Source organism: Capsicum annuum, chromosome 4 (assembly GCF_002878395.1).
Source record: "Capsicum annuum cultivar UCD-10X-F1 chromosome 4, UCD10Xv1.1, whole genome shotgun sequence".
In the NCBI taxonomy this organism is placed as follows: Eukaryota; Viridiplantae; Streptophyta; class Magnoliopsida; order Solanales; family Solanaceae; genus Capsicum; species Capsicum annuum.
The window spans coordinates 29,060,485-29,077,368 of record NC_061114.1 but is presented as its reverse complement, the minus strand read 5'-3'; positions in this window follow the sequence as shown (position 1 = coordinate 29,077,368).

The window sequence follows — 16,884 nt, the reverse complement described above, 5'->3', positions numbered from 1 at the left end:
CATTTATCCTCAAATGAGACTGATAAGAATTAGAATACTGAGGCAACTAAGATCATATCCTGAACATGCATGAAATGGGGTCATGATTAAATAACTGAGTCTAGAGAATGATGCATAAACATAACTAAATTTACAACTTGCATGTGAATAATTTACCTCATGAATAGGAAAGATGGAAAACCATGTGAACTTGTCTATCTGACTACTAAACTGGATTGCTGGCTATACAGACAAAATTATACTAAAAGCTTATACTCAGCATGAGTATTTCTTCAACACTCTTTTAAAAGAAGTTCTAATAACATTAGGGAGCAAAGAATCTTGGGAAAGACCTAAATTAGATATCTGAATAAGGAATCCCAACATGGATATAATTTTGTAACATGAAACATAGGCCTATGAAACATAAGCTGGAATTTTCTATGCCTTAGACAACGCAACTGCTACTCTTAATCTTAGACATACTCCTCAAATACTTCCTTAACTATACATTGCACTTCAATATTGCACTTCATTTAGGGCTACATAAAATATTCACATGGGCACTAATAACTCTACAAGCTGAAGTCTGAGCTGAACTGAATTCTCTCACTATGCTCAAGCCTACTTGAATCTATAAGGTGCACAAATAACACTGTAATACTAGTCTAAACCATGAAATGAATACCCTATGAAGTTTCACACTTCTCATTTCAAGAATAATTCTTCTTACCATTTCAACTAAATTCAACCTCTTACCAAGAATGCACTAATGCACAATCCACCCATCCACCTATACACCAACATGACATTAAAGCCCATCTTCATAACAACATATCAACTTCTAGGCAAGCAACCCACCAAAGCATCTTTCACGTACTCTCTAATACTTCTATCATTAACAACTTTCATGCGCTATTCTTAGGAACACACACATAAAATTCTCAACACCTATGACATAAACCAAAAGCTTTACCTCAACAGTTCTTTTAACTTATACACTTCTATAAACCAAGCATACAATAATCTTTCCCAACATGAAACATTTACTCTCTCCTATCTAAATAAGTGTTCATCATAAATATCTTGACATAAGGAGAGGTCACTAAAACGTTAGAACATGAGAACCTGAAGCATGAAAGAATACTATGCATAACTTTGACACTTAACTGAGGCCTAAAGAATAGAGTATCCATGACATATATTCATTAAATAGATCAAAATTGAGGACATACAAGACATAATCTGAATTTCGCTGATCATTAAGAGTGTAGCATGAGTAGTAGGACAAAAATGCCGTTGTTGCTGGTGAATACGGTTAAAAACTAAAGTTTGTATGCGCTAATTGGCCATTAGTCAAGTTTCCTAGTTTTATGTTTATTTGTTGTTTTTGTTTATTTGCAGGATCTTTATAGCGTATGCCAAGAACCAAAAGTTCCGGAGAACCATTATTACTACCTAATCCAAAACTGCAACAAATTGGAAGAATGGTAAAACAGCAAGAGGGTGATAGATTGGTAGCCTTAGATAAAGCTCAGGTGAATGTGCAAAATATCAAGTAACAAGAATGACATCCAAATCCTGAGGACGAAGATTTGGAAAATGCGGAGTTGCTAAATCCTGGTAACGCAAGGCGTGCATAGAAAATAGCTGCACTAGTATGGCGTAATGCTAATAGGAACCATCCATTCTGAGAAAGACAAGAGTACCAACTGGTCCAGTATGATCTCAATGATGATGATGATGGAATGGATGGAGTAGGTGCAATGGGTGCAATGATTCCTCCACTGTTGGCACCTGGGGAAAAATTCAACATTACGAGTACTATGATTCAACTCCTAAATCTGAAGAAGTTGTTTGGTGGCCTTCTTGGGGATGACCTGAACTTTTATCAGGTGAATTTTGTCACCATCTGCAAATCTTTTGATAACCCAGGAGTGGGCCAGAATGCTATCAAGTTGATATTGTTTCCACTGTCTCTATCTTGGGAGGTAACATTATGGCTAAATGAGCTGACACCTGCTTTCATAACTAACTAGAGGCAGTTGAAAGGAGCTTTCCTAGAAAGGTTCTTTCCGCCTTCCAGGAGGGTGCAGTTGAGGGACAAGATCAATAAATTTAGGCAGTTCCCGACTGAAGCCTTGAATAAAACCTGGGAAAGATTCAAGACGAACAAACATTTGAGGGAGACTTTGTACAGGGATCTTAAATCCGTTAAAAATAAAATTTTACACAATGTTGCTAGTGGTTTGTTTGTTGATGTTACATTTCCAGAGGTTTTAGAGATGCTGGACAAAATGACAAAACAGAGTCGGGAATGGTATACCAGTGACTGTGGTTTCCAGCCCCACTGCTTCTGTAGGTATTACGGTGGAACAACATAAAACAAAAGAAGAGCGTGACCAATACATGGCTTACCTTTAAAAATAGATGTACTTAATAACCAAGCACTTGCTATAAGGCATGACTGAAAAGTTAAAAGTTATGGGATCTCCAGATAGAAGTGAGGCTGATACAGATAAAGAGGCTAACTAAGTTAATAATTAGGGGGGTTTCCAAGGTAATAGCCAAGGGAATTAACTTCGGACTTACTATGATAAGCTTCGTTATAAAGATAGGGAGAAAGGATATTGGAGGAATAATAATGACAAGAGCTGGCTCTATATTCCTTCTGGAAATCATGAGGCCGCCTCAACAAGTTTTGAAAATATATCCATGGAGGACATGATGGCTTAGTGCAATACCCCGGGAAATTTTTCATTGAAATTTTGTGCGTAAACGTGTTGGGCTCTATCTTCTAGAATGAAATATAAATTTTTTCAGGTCGAATGTCTTATATTATGACCCACCATTTATAGAGTATCGAATAACCTTTCCAACGATATGTGGATCATCAAAAACGGACATCCGAGCGATGAGTTATGAACATTCTGATCGAACCGTGAATATTAGTGAACAGTAAAACGTGCAGGAAAAAATACTTAGGCCTGACGTATTTTTGCTCCAACTTTAAATGATCATAAATCCTTGTGAAGAATGATCTGGGTGATCTACTATATCTCAATGGAAAGCTCTGTGAGTCCTCTTTCCAATGAAATTGCTTTCATCCAATTTTTCCATCGAAGAAAAAAGTTATGGTCGATCTACTTTAGCCTCTCAAAAGTGAATTTTTGGGTCAAATTTTAAAGATCATAACTCCTTGTACAGAATGAGCTGGGTGAGATACTATATATCAATGGATAGATATGAGAGTCCTCTTTCTAATGAAATTGGTTTCATCCAATTTGGATATCAGAGTAAAATGTTATAGTTGATCTACTTTAAACTATCAAAACAAACCATCAAAGGATAGATTCGAGAATTATTTGATTTTTAGGGGCGTATTGGCCATTCTCCCTTACCCAAAATCCATCCAAACCCTATGTTAAATTCTATTAGAAGTATTATATGTTATATTTCATCAGATTACCTCAAAAAGAAAACCCTAAGCTCCAACATCCAACTTTAAGAACATCCAAAGTTAACCATTTATTCTGCAAATTTATTCAAGATTCCAAGTTCCTAGTTCAAGAACTCCAAGAAACATCATTCAAAGGCACGATTAACATCTCAAAAATGAGTATCGATCTAATATTCATCATTCAAGGTATATGGAGTTTTTCAACAAGAACTCTCTTTCGTTCTTCTGCCCAAAAGTAATTTTCTTTAGAAAGGCATGATTTTTATTTGACTTTTACGAATTTGAAGCATGAACCCATATCTTATGATGATTATTATGAAATCTTAATATTTATGATTTTGAAAGATAAATTTACATGTATGGAGATATAAAGCATGTATCTTGAACGATATTTATAATGAATTTGATATTTGGGTTGTGAATCCCCATTGGAAATTGTGTTTTTTGATAAAGTGTGTGTTATAAGCACATTGATGTTGAATATTTGAGATATTTTGAATGATTTGACCTTTTGGTCTTAATGGAGTTGTTTTGAACTCGAGTGTGAGAGAAATCGACAACGTGGTTGATTTTGATAGATGAGAAGCATGATGGCTCCCAATGAATATTTATATATTACTGAAATTATTTTGTTATGGATTGTCTTTGAAATGATCTGAGCTATGTACGGGAGAAATCTTTAGCACCGAGTAGGAGGTATAAAGCGACCATACTTCTCTAGAACTAGGTCCCCGCGTATAAGTGAGCCTGAGGCTGATTTATATAGTGATCACTAGTTTGTGTGGATTTTATATCGATAGTCCTACTCCAATGGCAAGGATAGGATGGCTCTCCCCAATGTGGGTTGTATGTTGGACTCCATATAGCTCATATGGTTTATGTCATTTATGGGATCTCCCAGTGTGTGTGTGTTTCCTTGTGTGTATGGTGAATGGTGAAGTGATTTTAAAGTGGAATTTTGAAAGTTATTCTTTTGAAAGATTTAAATGATATTTACATTATGAGAATTGATATTTTTGATGAACTAAAAGTGATTGACAAATTATATGATGACTCACATATGTTATTGTACTTATTTCATCCTTTCATGATTATGATGATTTTCTTCGGGCTATGTTAGTTTTTCATCTATCCTGCATATTTTTTATAAATATTTATGATGATGATGTTTATACAACTGCATACACCCCCATATTCTCAGTTTCTTTCCATGGTACTGACCCATATTTTCGAATGTTGGCTGCATTTTCTTAGAATGTAGGTTCAGGTGCTCAGTTCCAGATTCGACCGTGATTTTTTAGGCATGCTGTTCTACATCCTTTGTTGTTGTGAGTCCTTATGTTTTGAGGACGTGATGTCTGGTGTTGGTTTCACAGAATTATTTACATTTGATAACTGAGTATTAGTCAGTTGGGGCATGTCTCAATGGCTCGCTGGTTTTATTGATTTTCTTAGAGGCTTGTCAGGCTAGTATAGATGTTGGGATTTGACTAATAAGTAGTATTTTGTTATCATTCTAAAATTCTTTTATTGTTAGATGATGATTACTTTGTTGATATTTGAGGGTTATTTATAGAAACCCTGTTTATTTGTGTTGAACTGAATGAAAATGGCTCAAAGGGCTAGCTTGGGGCTACTCGTAGCCTCAAGCACCATGTGACGCTTCGAGACCCATTTTCTGAGGCGTTACAAACTTGGTATCAAAGCCTAAGGTTTTAAGGTGTCCTAGGGAGTCTAACAAGCCGCATTAAGTAGAGTTTTGATCATCGATGTGTAGCGTACCACATCTATGACCAAGAGGCTATAAGATGTTTTAGGAAGAATTCTATCATTCTTAAACTGTCTCTCTCTGCTAGTGATTCATGCCCTCCTCTTTTAGAAATATACCTCCACGTCGAGCGAGATGAAATAATGACGGTCAGAAACCTCAACCCGCTAACCCACTGAATGATTTTGATGTCTTTCCGGATGCTCTCCCAGGGATACTTCCTGATAGAGAGATAGATTTTGGGATTAATCTTCTTCTCGATACTAAGCCCATTTCTATTCCTCCTTACTGTATGGCTCCTACAGAACTTAAAGAGTTGAAAGAGCAACTCAAAGATCTACTAGATAAGAGTTTCATAAGGCCTAGTGTTTCTCCTTGGGGTGCTCCTATGTTGTTTGTGAGAAAGAAAGATGGCTCTTTGAGTTTGTGCATTGATTACCGCCAACTGAATAAAGTCACCATAAAAAATAAGTACCCCCTTCTGAGAATAGATGATTTGTTTGACCAATTGCAAAGTGCAAATTATTTTTCAAAGATAGACCTTCGTTCTGGCTATCATCAACTCAAAGTTTGGGAGTGTGACATCTCGAAAACCACTTTCCAAACTCATTATGGCCATTTTGAGTTTTTTTATGTCTTCTGGGTTAACTAATGCCCCAGAAGCTTTCATGAACCTCATGAATCGACTGTTCAAACCACACTGGATATGTTTGTCATAGTGTTCATTGATGATATACTGGTGTACTCCTATAGTGAGGATGAACATTCTGATCATCTCCGAACTGTCTTGCAAATCCTTAGAGATCACAAGTTATTTACCAAGTTCAGTAAGTGTGAGTTTTGGCTAAGGTCAATTGCTTTTCTAGTTCATATCATTGCTTTTCTGATTCGGTATTTGAGGCTATGGAAAAAGTTAAGTTGATTAGGGAAAGGTTGAAAACTGCGCAGAGTCGTCAGAAGTCATATGCGGATGATAGAAGAAGAGACCTTGAGTTTGAAGTTGGTGACCTAGTGTATCTAAAAAGTTCACCCATGAGGGGGGTGAAGAGATTCGAAAAGAAGGGGAAGCTTAGTCCCCATTATGTTGGTCCTTACAAAATTCTTAGCTCTGTTGGTAAGGTAGCTTATGAGCCTTCCGAGTTGTCCTCTGTTCATCCAATATTCCATGTCTCCATGCTTCGAAAGCATATTAGCTATGCTGTGGTAGTGTATTCCTCTGTGAGTGCTCACATTCAAGAAAATCTTTCTTTTGATGAGATTCTTGATTGTAGTGTCCGAAGACTAAGGAACAAAGAAGTTCCCTTGGTCAAGGTGTTGTGGCAAAACCAATCTGTTGAGGGTGCAACTTAGGAAGCTGAAGAGGATATGCGATCCAAGTACCCACATCTATTTTCTGCGAACTTTGATCAAGTCGAAGGTACCATTCTTTCCTAAATCATGCACTTTTGATAATAGTTGCAGCAGTTCACCTGTCATTTATTATGTGTTCAGCTGTAGTTTCTTGAATTTATGCATTCTATGTTGCATTCGGAGTGAGAAACGATGTGGTGATGAGTCTAATGAATGATTTCAGCTGTATGCTCTATTCCCTATCTAATCCTAGTATGTCTAGCGTCATTCGAGGATGAATGTTTCCAAGGGGGAATGATGTAATACCCCGGGAAGTTTTTCGTTGAAAGTTTCTGCGTAAACGTGTTGGGTTCTATTTTCTAGAATGAATTATAAATTTTTCTGTGTGGAATATCTTATATTATGACCAACCATTGCATAGAGTATCGAATAAGATTTGCAACGATATATGGATCATTAAAAATGGACACTCGAGCCATGAGGTATGAACATTACGATCTAGCCGTGAATAATAGTGAACAGTAAAACGTGCAGGAAAAAGTACTGAGGCCTGGCATATTTTTACTCAAACTTTAAATGATTATAACTCCTTGTACACAATGATCTGGGTAATCTACTATATATCAACAGAAAGCTCTGCGAGTCCTCTTTCAAATGCAATTGGTTTCATCCAATTTTTCTATTGGAGCAAAAGGTTATGGTCGATCTACTTCATCCTATCAAAAGAGAATTTTTGGGTCAACTTCAAACGATCATAACTCCGCGTACACAATGACATGGGTGAGATACTATATATCAATGGAAAGATATGAGTGTCCTCTTTCTAATGAAATTTGTTTCATCCAATTTAGATATCGGAGCAAAATGTTATCGTTGATCTACTTTAGACTATCAAAATAATCCACCAAATGACAGATTTGAGAATTATTTGATTTTTAAGAATGTTTTGGTCATTCCCCCTCACCCAAAATCCATTCAAACCCTTTATTAAGGCCTATTAGAAGCATTATATGTTATATTTCATCAAATTCCCTCAAAAAGAAAACCCTAAGCTCCTACATCCAACTTCAAGAACCACCAAAGTTTACCATTAATTCAGCAAATTTTTTCAAGATTCCAAGTTCCTTGTTCGAGAACTCCAACAACCATCATTCAAAGGCATAATTAACATCTCAAAAATGAGTATCGATTTAAAGTTCATCATTCAAGGTATGTGGGGGTTTTCAATAAGAACTCTCTTTCGTTCTTGTGCCCAAAAGTAATTTTCTTTACAAAGGCATGATTTTTATTTGAATTTTATGAATTTGAAGCATCAACCCATATATTATGATGATTATTATAAAATCTTGATGTTTATGATTTTGATAGATAAATTTACATGTGTGGAGATATAAAGCATGAATCTTGAATGATATTTATCATGATTTTGATATTTGGGTCATGAATCCCCATTGGAAATTGTGTTTTTTTAGAAAGTGTGTGTTATAAGCATGTTGATGTTGAATATTTAAGATATTTTGAATGATTTGACCTTTTGGTCTTAGTGGAGTTGTTTTGAACTCGAGTGTGAAAGAAATCCACAACGTGGTTGATCTTGATAGATGGGAGGCATGATGGATCCCAATGTATATTTATATATTACTGAAATTGTTTTGTTGTGGATTGTCTTTGAAATGATCTGAGCTAAGTCTGGGAGAAATCTTGAGCACCGAGTGGGAGGTATAAAATGACCATACTTCTCTAGAACTAGGTGCCCGTGTATGAGTGAGCCTGAGGCTGATTTATATCGTGATCACTAGTTTGTGTAGATTTTATATCGATAGTCCTACTTCAATGGCAAGGATACGACAACTTTCCCAACGTGGGTTGTACGTTGGACTCCATGTAGCTCACATGGTTTATGTCGGTTATAGATCTCCCAGTGTGTGTGTGTTTCCTTGTGTGTATGGTTAATGGTGAAGTGATTTGAATGTGGAATTGTGAAAGTTATTCTTTCAAAAGATTTAAATGATATTTACATTATGAGAATTGATGTTCTTGATATGATGACTCACATGTGTATTGTACTTATTTCATCCTATCATGATTATGATGATTTTCTACGAGCTATGTGAGTCTTTCATACATCCTTCATATTTCTTATAAATATTTATGATGATAATGTTTATACAACTGCATACACCCCCATATACTTGGTTCCTTTCCATGGTAATAACCCACTTCTTCGGATGTAGGCTGTATTTTCTCGAAATATAGGTTCAGGTGCTCAGTTCCAAGTTCGACAGTGATTCTTTGGGCACGCTATTCTATATCCTCTGTTGTAGTGAGTCCTTTATCCCGAGGATGTGATGTCTGATGTTCTATTAACGGAATCATTTACATTTGATAACTGAGTATGAGTCAGTCGGGGCATGTCTTAATGGCTAGCTAGTTTTACTGATTTTCTTAGAGGCTTGTGAGACTAGTATAGATGTTGGGAGTTGACTAATAAGTCGTATTTAGTTATCTTTTTGAAATTGTTTTATTCCTGGATGATGATTACATTGTTGATATTTGAGGGTTATTTATGAAAACCACGTATATTTATGTTGAACTGAATGAAAATAGCTCAAAGGGTTAGCTTGGGGTTACTCGTAGCCTCAAGCACCGTGTGACACTGCAGAACCCATTTTCTGAGGCATTACACTAAGCTGTTGAAGGGAGTGAAAGATACCAACTCTGGTATGACCACCATGATAACTGATCTGACACTCATCAATCAGCAAGTCCACTCACACTCCACCGCAACCAAACAGTTAAAGCAGCAAATTAGCCAACTCGCTGCAGCATTCAACCAGAGGAAGAGTAGAATGTTACCAAGTGCTGCAGTCCACAATCCACAAAATGATGGCTCATGCATGGTTATTACCACTAGAAGTGGTAAGATATTACCTGGCCCTTCTGTGGGCAAACCTGTAGTTAATGTGGTAGTTGATGTTGAACCTGAAGAAAGTGGTCCAGTGGTGTTTGAGAAGCTGGATAATTCTGATGATGCTTTGGATAAAGACTAAGAGAAGGAAAAGGAGGTAGTGCTGAAAACTATCCCACGACCACCACCTCCATTTCCTCATCGGTTGAAGAAAAAGGTTGATGATACAAAATTAAGCAAATTAATGGCAATGCTCAAGCAATTAACACTAAATGTGCCTTTGGTTGAGGTACTTGAGCAAATACCAGGAAACACGAAGTTCATGAAAGAGCTTATGACTAAGAAATGGAAGGTTAGCCATGAGCTGGAGGACAATCCTTTTCATTGTGGCGCTATCTCTACAAGGTCTTTAGTGCAGAAAAAGGCAGATCCGGGAGCGTTTACTATCCCATGTACTATTGGGTCCCAAAATTTCACCAAAGCACTATGTGATTTGGGATCCAATATAAACCTAATTCCACTCGTTGTGTACAAGAAACTACATTTGGGGGACCCTACCCCAACGAACATGTGATTAGTGATGGAAGATAAGTCTGTAAAGCGGACAGTAGGTATATTACAAGATTTATTGGTAAAGGTGGTCAACATTATTCAGCCTACTAATTTTGTATTCCTGGACTGTGAGGTGGACTTTGAATCGCCTATGATTTTAGGTAGATCATTCATTGCAATTGGGAGAGTGATAGTGGATATAGAAATGAATGAGTTAAATTGTAGGTTCAATGACAAAGAAGAAAGATTCAAAATACAATCATCCATGACACTGGCAAAGGAGATGAGTTTTTTATCAATCGTGGACGTATTCTATGAAGATCATAAAGGGGTATCAACAGGTTGTCTTGGCAAAGTCTGAGTAGTCAAGCAAACCAAGTCTTCTCACGACAATAAAATAGGTGCTATTGGGAGGCAACTCTAAATTTTTATATTCCAGCAAATTATTTATTTCTGTAGTTAGGTTCTAGTTCAAAGAAGAAACAAAGCACTAAAAAGACTCCACCGCGCCTACCAGTTGAGGTGGCTGAGAGTGAAGAAAGTGACACTGAGCCAACAACATCCAAGCATACAACTTCTGAGTAGACGGTCTTTGAGCAACAAGAGTCTGAACATGCTGAATTTTAAGAGCATGATTTAGATAATCCTAATTCCAAAGGTCATGAGTTTGAGGGACCATCAACTGAGTCCCCTTCTGCTGAGCCACAAGATGATGAAAACTCTCTGATACGGGGAACTATGCTCAAATTCAAGATCTTTAAGTTCGAGATGGCACTATATGGCAGGTTACTAAAGCTCAAAAAATCTTCTTTGATGGGCTTCGTAGAACCAACAGAAGAGCTTTCATAAGGCCAATCTTTGATTAGAAGAGAATCGTCACTAAGGGGTTGAGCAGGTACCCGGAGGTGGAGAAAAAATTTCATGGCTATGATTTAGGATGGACTGCACGAGGAGGAAATTCATTTTACCCTACACTAGTTAGGGGGTTCTATGCGAAAAACCAAGCTTTCTTAGAAAACATGTGTAGTGAAGGAGAGAAAGCAGCTGACTAACCTTTGTTGTATAACGTTCCGGTACGGGGCGTAATGGTGGATGTTTTGGAAGCAACAATCAACAGGTTCCTTCATGTCTTGGACTTCACTCATCTGGCCACTTGTCCTACTGTCTATGCCTGGTTGAAGCATTAGGAAAATTAGTGGAATTTGTTAGCCACACTCATAGCTGATGGAGAACGAGAATGGATAACAAATCTGAGTGAAAGGATCTTCAAGGCCTCCCTGACTTCAGAGGAAAGATTTTGGTGGGGTATTGTACGTACATGGTTGATGCCCACACATGGTGATAATATCCTCGGGGATGACTGAGCAATATTAGTTGCAAGTTTTATGTCTAACCACAAATTGAATTTTGGAGAGATTATTACCAAAGAGATAAAAATTCGGGTCTCGAGGTCTGATAAAGTATATCCCTTCCCTTGTTTAGTTACAAGGTTGTGTAGGGTGGAAAATATGCCAAAGATTGTAGAGTTAGAAAAAGAACTCTTCGCCAGGAAGACCTACAATCCGATTCGAAATGAAGAAAATCAGCCAAGGCTATTGCTTGACAGGGGTACATAGATTCCAACTGATCCACCGATTACAAGTACTAGTTTAGCACCTAATTCAGAGGTGCCTGATTATGAAGTTGTACCTCCAACATCCGCAACAATGGTAGAATAATCAGTGCCTAGAACTGAGATAATTCCTCCAGTTACACCTACTATAGAATTTGCCTTCAACCCTATGAATTTTAGAAGAGTAGCAAAGCAGTCTAAGTGGTGCGAGGCTCAGCTTAAACTCTTTGCCAAGCAATTGGCAGCAGCAGTTAACAAAAGAGTTAAGGATATACTTGAGACTTACAAGGCTATGCCGGGCTGGGCAATCAAGAGAGAGGTTAGCTCCAGAGAAGGGGTTGTTTGGTGGCCTTCCTGGGGATGACCCAAACTTTCATATGGTGAATTTTTTCACCATCTGAAAATCTTTGGATAACCCAGGAGTGGACCAGAATGCTATCTGGTTGAGATTGTTTCTGTTGTCTCTATCTGGGGAGGCAACATTATGGATAAATGAGCTGACACTCGATTCTATAACTAACTGGAGGAAGTTGAAAGGAGCTTTCCTAGAAAGGTTCTTTCCGCCTTCAAAGAGGGTATAGTTGAGGTACAAGACCAACAAATTTAGGCAGTTCCCAACTGAAGCCTTGCATAAAACCTGGGAAAGATTCAAGAAGAAGATGATACAGTATTTGAACTACAACATGACAAACATATATTTGATGGAGACTTTGTACAGGCCTCTTAACTCTGTTAAAAAGACAATTATAGACAATGTTTTTAGTGGTTCGTTTATTGATCTTACATTCCCAGAGGATTCAGAGATGCTGGACAATATGCCCAAATAGAGTCGGGCATGGCATACCAGAGATTCTGTGGTGGCCAGCCCTACTGATTCTATAGGTATTACTGTGGCACAACATAAAAGAGAAGAGGAGTGTGACCAATACATGGCTCACCTTAAAACACTGATGTACTTTCTAACCAAGAATTTGCTATCAGGCATGATTGAACAGGTGAAAGCTGTGGGATCTCTGGATAGAAGTGAGGCTGATACAGATAAAGAGGCTAACTATGTTAATAATCAGGGGGGTTTCCAAGGCAATAACCAAGGGAATTATGGTTGGACTTACTATGCTAAGCCTTGTTATAACGATAGGGAGAAAGGAAATTGGAGGAATAATAATGACAAGAGTGGGCTATATGTTTCTCCTGGAAATGACGAGGCTGCTTTAACAAGTTTTGAAAAGATATCCATGGAGGACATGATGGCTACGCTATTGAAGGGAGTGGAAGATACCAAATCTGGTGTGACCACTATGATAACTGATTTGACATCCATCAATCATCTGGTGCACTCATACTCCACCGCAATCAAATAGCTGAAGCAACAAATTAGCCAACTCTCTGCAGCATTCAACTAGAGGAAGAGTGGAACGTTACCAAGTGATACGATCAAAAATCCATGAAATGATGGCTCATGCATGGATATTACCACTAGAAGTGGTAAGATATTACCTGGCCTTTCTATGCTCAAACCTGAAGTTAATGAGGTAGTTGTTGTTGAACCTGAAGAAAGTGGTCTAGTGGAGTCTGAGAAGCTGGAAAATTCTGATGATGCTTCGGATAAAGACAAAGAGAAGGAGAAAGAGGTAGGCCAAAAACTATCCCAAGACTACCACCTCTATTTCCTCAGCGGTTGAAGAAAAAGGTTGATGATGCAAAGTTCAGAAAATTCGTGGCAATGCTCAAGCAATTAAAAATAAATGTGCCTTTGGTTGAGGCACTTGAGCAAATACCAGGATACACGAAGTTCATGAAAGACCTTGTGACTAAGAAAAGGAAGGTTAGCCATGAGATGGAGGACAATCCCTTTCATTATGGCGCTATCTCTACAAGGTCTTTAGTGCAAAAAAAGGTAGATCTGAGAGCATTTACCATCCCACGTACTATTGGGTTCCTGAATTTCACAAAAGCACTATGTGATTTGGGAGCCATTATAAACCTAATGCCACTCGTTGTATACAAGAAACTAGGTTTAGGGGATCCTACCCCGACGAACATATGATTGGTGATGGAAGATAGGTCTGTAAAGCGAATGGTAGGTATATTACACGATGTATTGTTAAAGGTGATCAACTTTATTCTGCCTGCTGATTTTGTATTCATGAACTGTGAGGTGGACTTTGAAGTGCCTATGATTTAGGTAGATCATTCCTTGCAATTGGGAGAGTGATAGGGGATATAGAAATGAATGAGTTAAAGTTTAGGTTCAATGACAAAGAAGCAAGATTCAAAATACACTCATCCATGACACTGACAAAGAAGATGAGTTTTTAATCAATCGTGGACATATTTTATGAAGATGATAAAGGGGTATAAATAGGTTGACTTGGCAAATTTTGAGTAGTCAAGCTAACCAAGTCGAGTCATGACAGTAAATTAGGCGTTATTAGGAGGCAACCCAAAATTTTTATATTCCAGCAAATTATTTATTTTTGTAGTTAGGTTCTAGTTCAAAGACTATGGAATCGATATATCCAGCCAAGTGCTCCTGATGACATTTTTGATGGGCAGTCACAATTGTGATAAGCCATCAACTTTGTCGTCAGAAATAACAGCTCTGAGGCAATTTCTGTTAAGGCCGACGACATTTATGATAAGCTATCAAAATTATGATGGCTTATCAGAAATTTCATCAAGAAAAGCACAACATTAACTGAAACTATGGTCCAAATTAAAAAGACCCCACCCTGCCCATAGCTTGGCCTTTCCAACTTCCTGCTTAGTTTTTATTTCCTTTAAGTTATTATTTTTCCATCTTTGGTTTATTTTCTTCCCTTTTCAAAGTCTTTCCAACTAAAACAAAAGAAAGTTTCCTTGTATGTGTGGGTATGCAATCTAAATCAAGAACCTCTCTTTATTTTCTCTTGCTCGTGTAATCACATTGAAGGCTCCGATCAGGTATGCTCGAACCTAGCCTTTCTTTTTAAGTGGTAAGTGATAAATTAATGAAAACCCAAGTTCCCTAAAATCTTGAACCAAGTTCAGCTTGAAAAAATGGCTAAAAATTGGAACTAGGGTTTGCTGTGTAAGCTTAAGGTTTAAAAGTTCAGCTCAAAAATAAAAATCGAGTGGATTTGAAGGAAAAAATGGGACCAAAAATTGAGTTAAAATCAAGTTGGGGTTCTGTTTATAGCTAAATACATTCGTGATAAGCTATCACAACTGTGACGGCTTTTCAAAAATGTCAGCAAAAGTCTATAAGAATTTTTTGTGTTTTATTTAGGGCTGACAACATTCATGAAAAGCTGTCACAACTATGAAAGCTTATCAGAAATGTTGTCACACCTGGGATCTAAAGTATTACTAAACCCTTTCAAGGGGTGTGAAATTTGAATGATCAATGTGTTTGTGTTTATACTCTTGAGGATCAACTAATGATTTTAATCTTGCTACAGGTCTTGAAATGGCACCCAAAGAAAAAAAACTCAAAATCTAGAAAGAAAGTGACTAAGGTAAGTGTACCTCGAAGACTATTCAATGAAGAGTTTAATTTTAAAGAGGAAGAGCCTCTGCTCAGGAAGAAAGAGAAGAACTAAAGCACTAAAAAGACTCCTCCATGTCCACCAGTTGAGGTGTAGGAGAGTGAAGAAAGTGACATTGAGCCAACAACATCCTAGCATACAACTTCTGAGTAGACAGTCTCTGAGCAACATGAGTCTGAACATATTGTATTTTAAGATCATGATGATGAAACTCTCTGATTCGGGGAACTATGGTCAAATTCAAGATCCTAAAGTTCGAGATGGCACTAGATGGTAGATTACCAAATCTCAAAAAATCTTCTTTGATGGGTTTCATAGAACCAACAGAAGAGTTATCAAGAGGTTAATCTTTGAAGAGAAGTGAATCATCACTAAGGGGTTGAGCAGGTACCCGGAGGTGGAGCAAAAATTTCATGGCTATGATTTGGGATAGACTACACGAGGAGGAAATTAATTTTACCCTACACTGGTTAGGGGGTTGTATGCAAACTACCAAGATCTCTTAGAAAACATATGTAGAGAAGGAGAGAAAGCAGCTGACCATGCTTTATTAGATGACGTTCTGGTACGGGGCGTAATGGTGGATTTTTTGGAAGCAACAATCAAGAGGTTCCTTCATGGTTTGGACTTTACTCCTCAGGAAACTTTACCTACTTTTTATTCCTGGTTGAAGCATTAGGAAAATTAGTGAAATTGGTTAACCACACTCATAGCCGATGGAGAACCAGAATGGACAACAAATCTGAGTGAAAGGATCTTCAAGGCCTCCTTAACTTCAGAGGCAAGATTTTGTTGGGGTATTGTACGTACGTGGTTGATTCCCACAGATGGTGATAATATCCTCGGGGATGACAGAGCAATATTAGTTGCAAGTTTTATGTCTAACCTCAAATTGAATTTTGGAGAGATTATGCCGAAGAGATAAAAAATCAGGCCTCGAGGTCTGCTATAGCATATCCCTTCCCTTGTTTAGTTACAAGGTTGTGTAGGGGCAAAAATATGCCGAAGATTGTAGTGTTAGAAGAAGAACTCTTCGCCAGGAAGACCAACAATCCGATTCAAAATGACGAAAATCAGCGAAGGTTAATGCTTGATAGGGGTACGAAGATTCCAAATGATCCACCGATTACAAGTACTAGTTCAACACCTAATGCAGAGGTGCCTGATTATGAAGTTGTACCTCCAACATCTGCGACAATGGTAGAATAATCAGTGCCCAGAACTAAGATAATTTCTCCAGCTACATTGCCTACAATAGAATTTGCCTTCAACCCTAAGAATTTTAGGAGAGTAGCAAAGCATTCCAAGTGGTGTGAGACTCAGCTTAAACTCTTTGCTAAGCAATTCGCAGCTGCAGTTGAAAAAAGAGTAAGGCTATAATTGAGCCTTACAAGGCTCTGCCGGGCCAGATTGATGAATTAGAGAACTGCTTTAATCAGAGAATGAATTATTCAGATCAGACCTAGAAAAAGTAAAGACGGAGGTTGCAAAGCTATAGCAGCCCCTCTTTATAGTATCAGTAGATCTAGTAGCTGAGGAGTCTAAGGGAGAAATCCTAATGCTTGATCTCACGATGGAGCCATTAATGAAAAAGAAGAAGAAAGGTGAGAAGAAAGAAAAATAAAAGAGAGAGACCCGACAATGATGAAGAAAGAAAAGCAAAAAATAGGGAAAGAAAGAAGTCTGAAAAAGAGTCGACGAAAAAAGCGAGAATTGAGTCCTTATTGG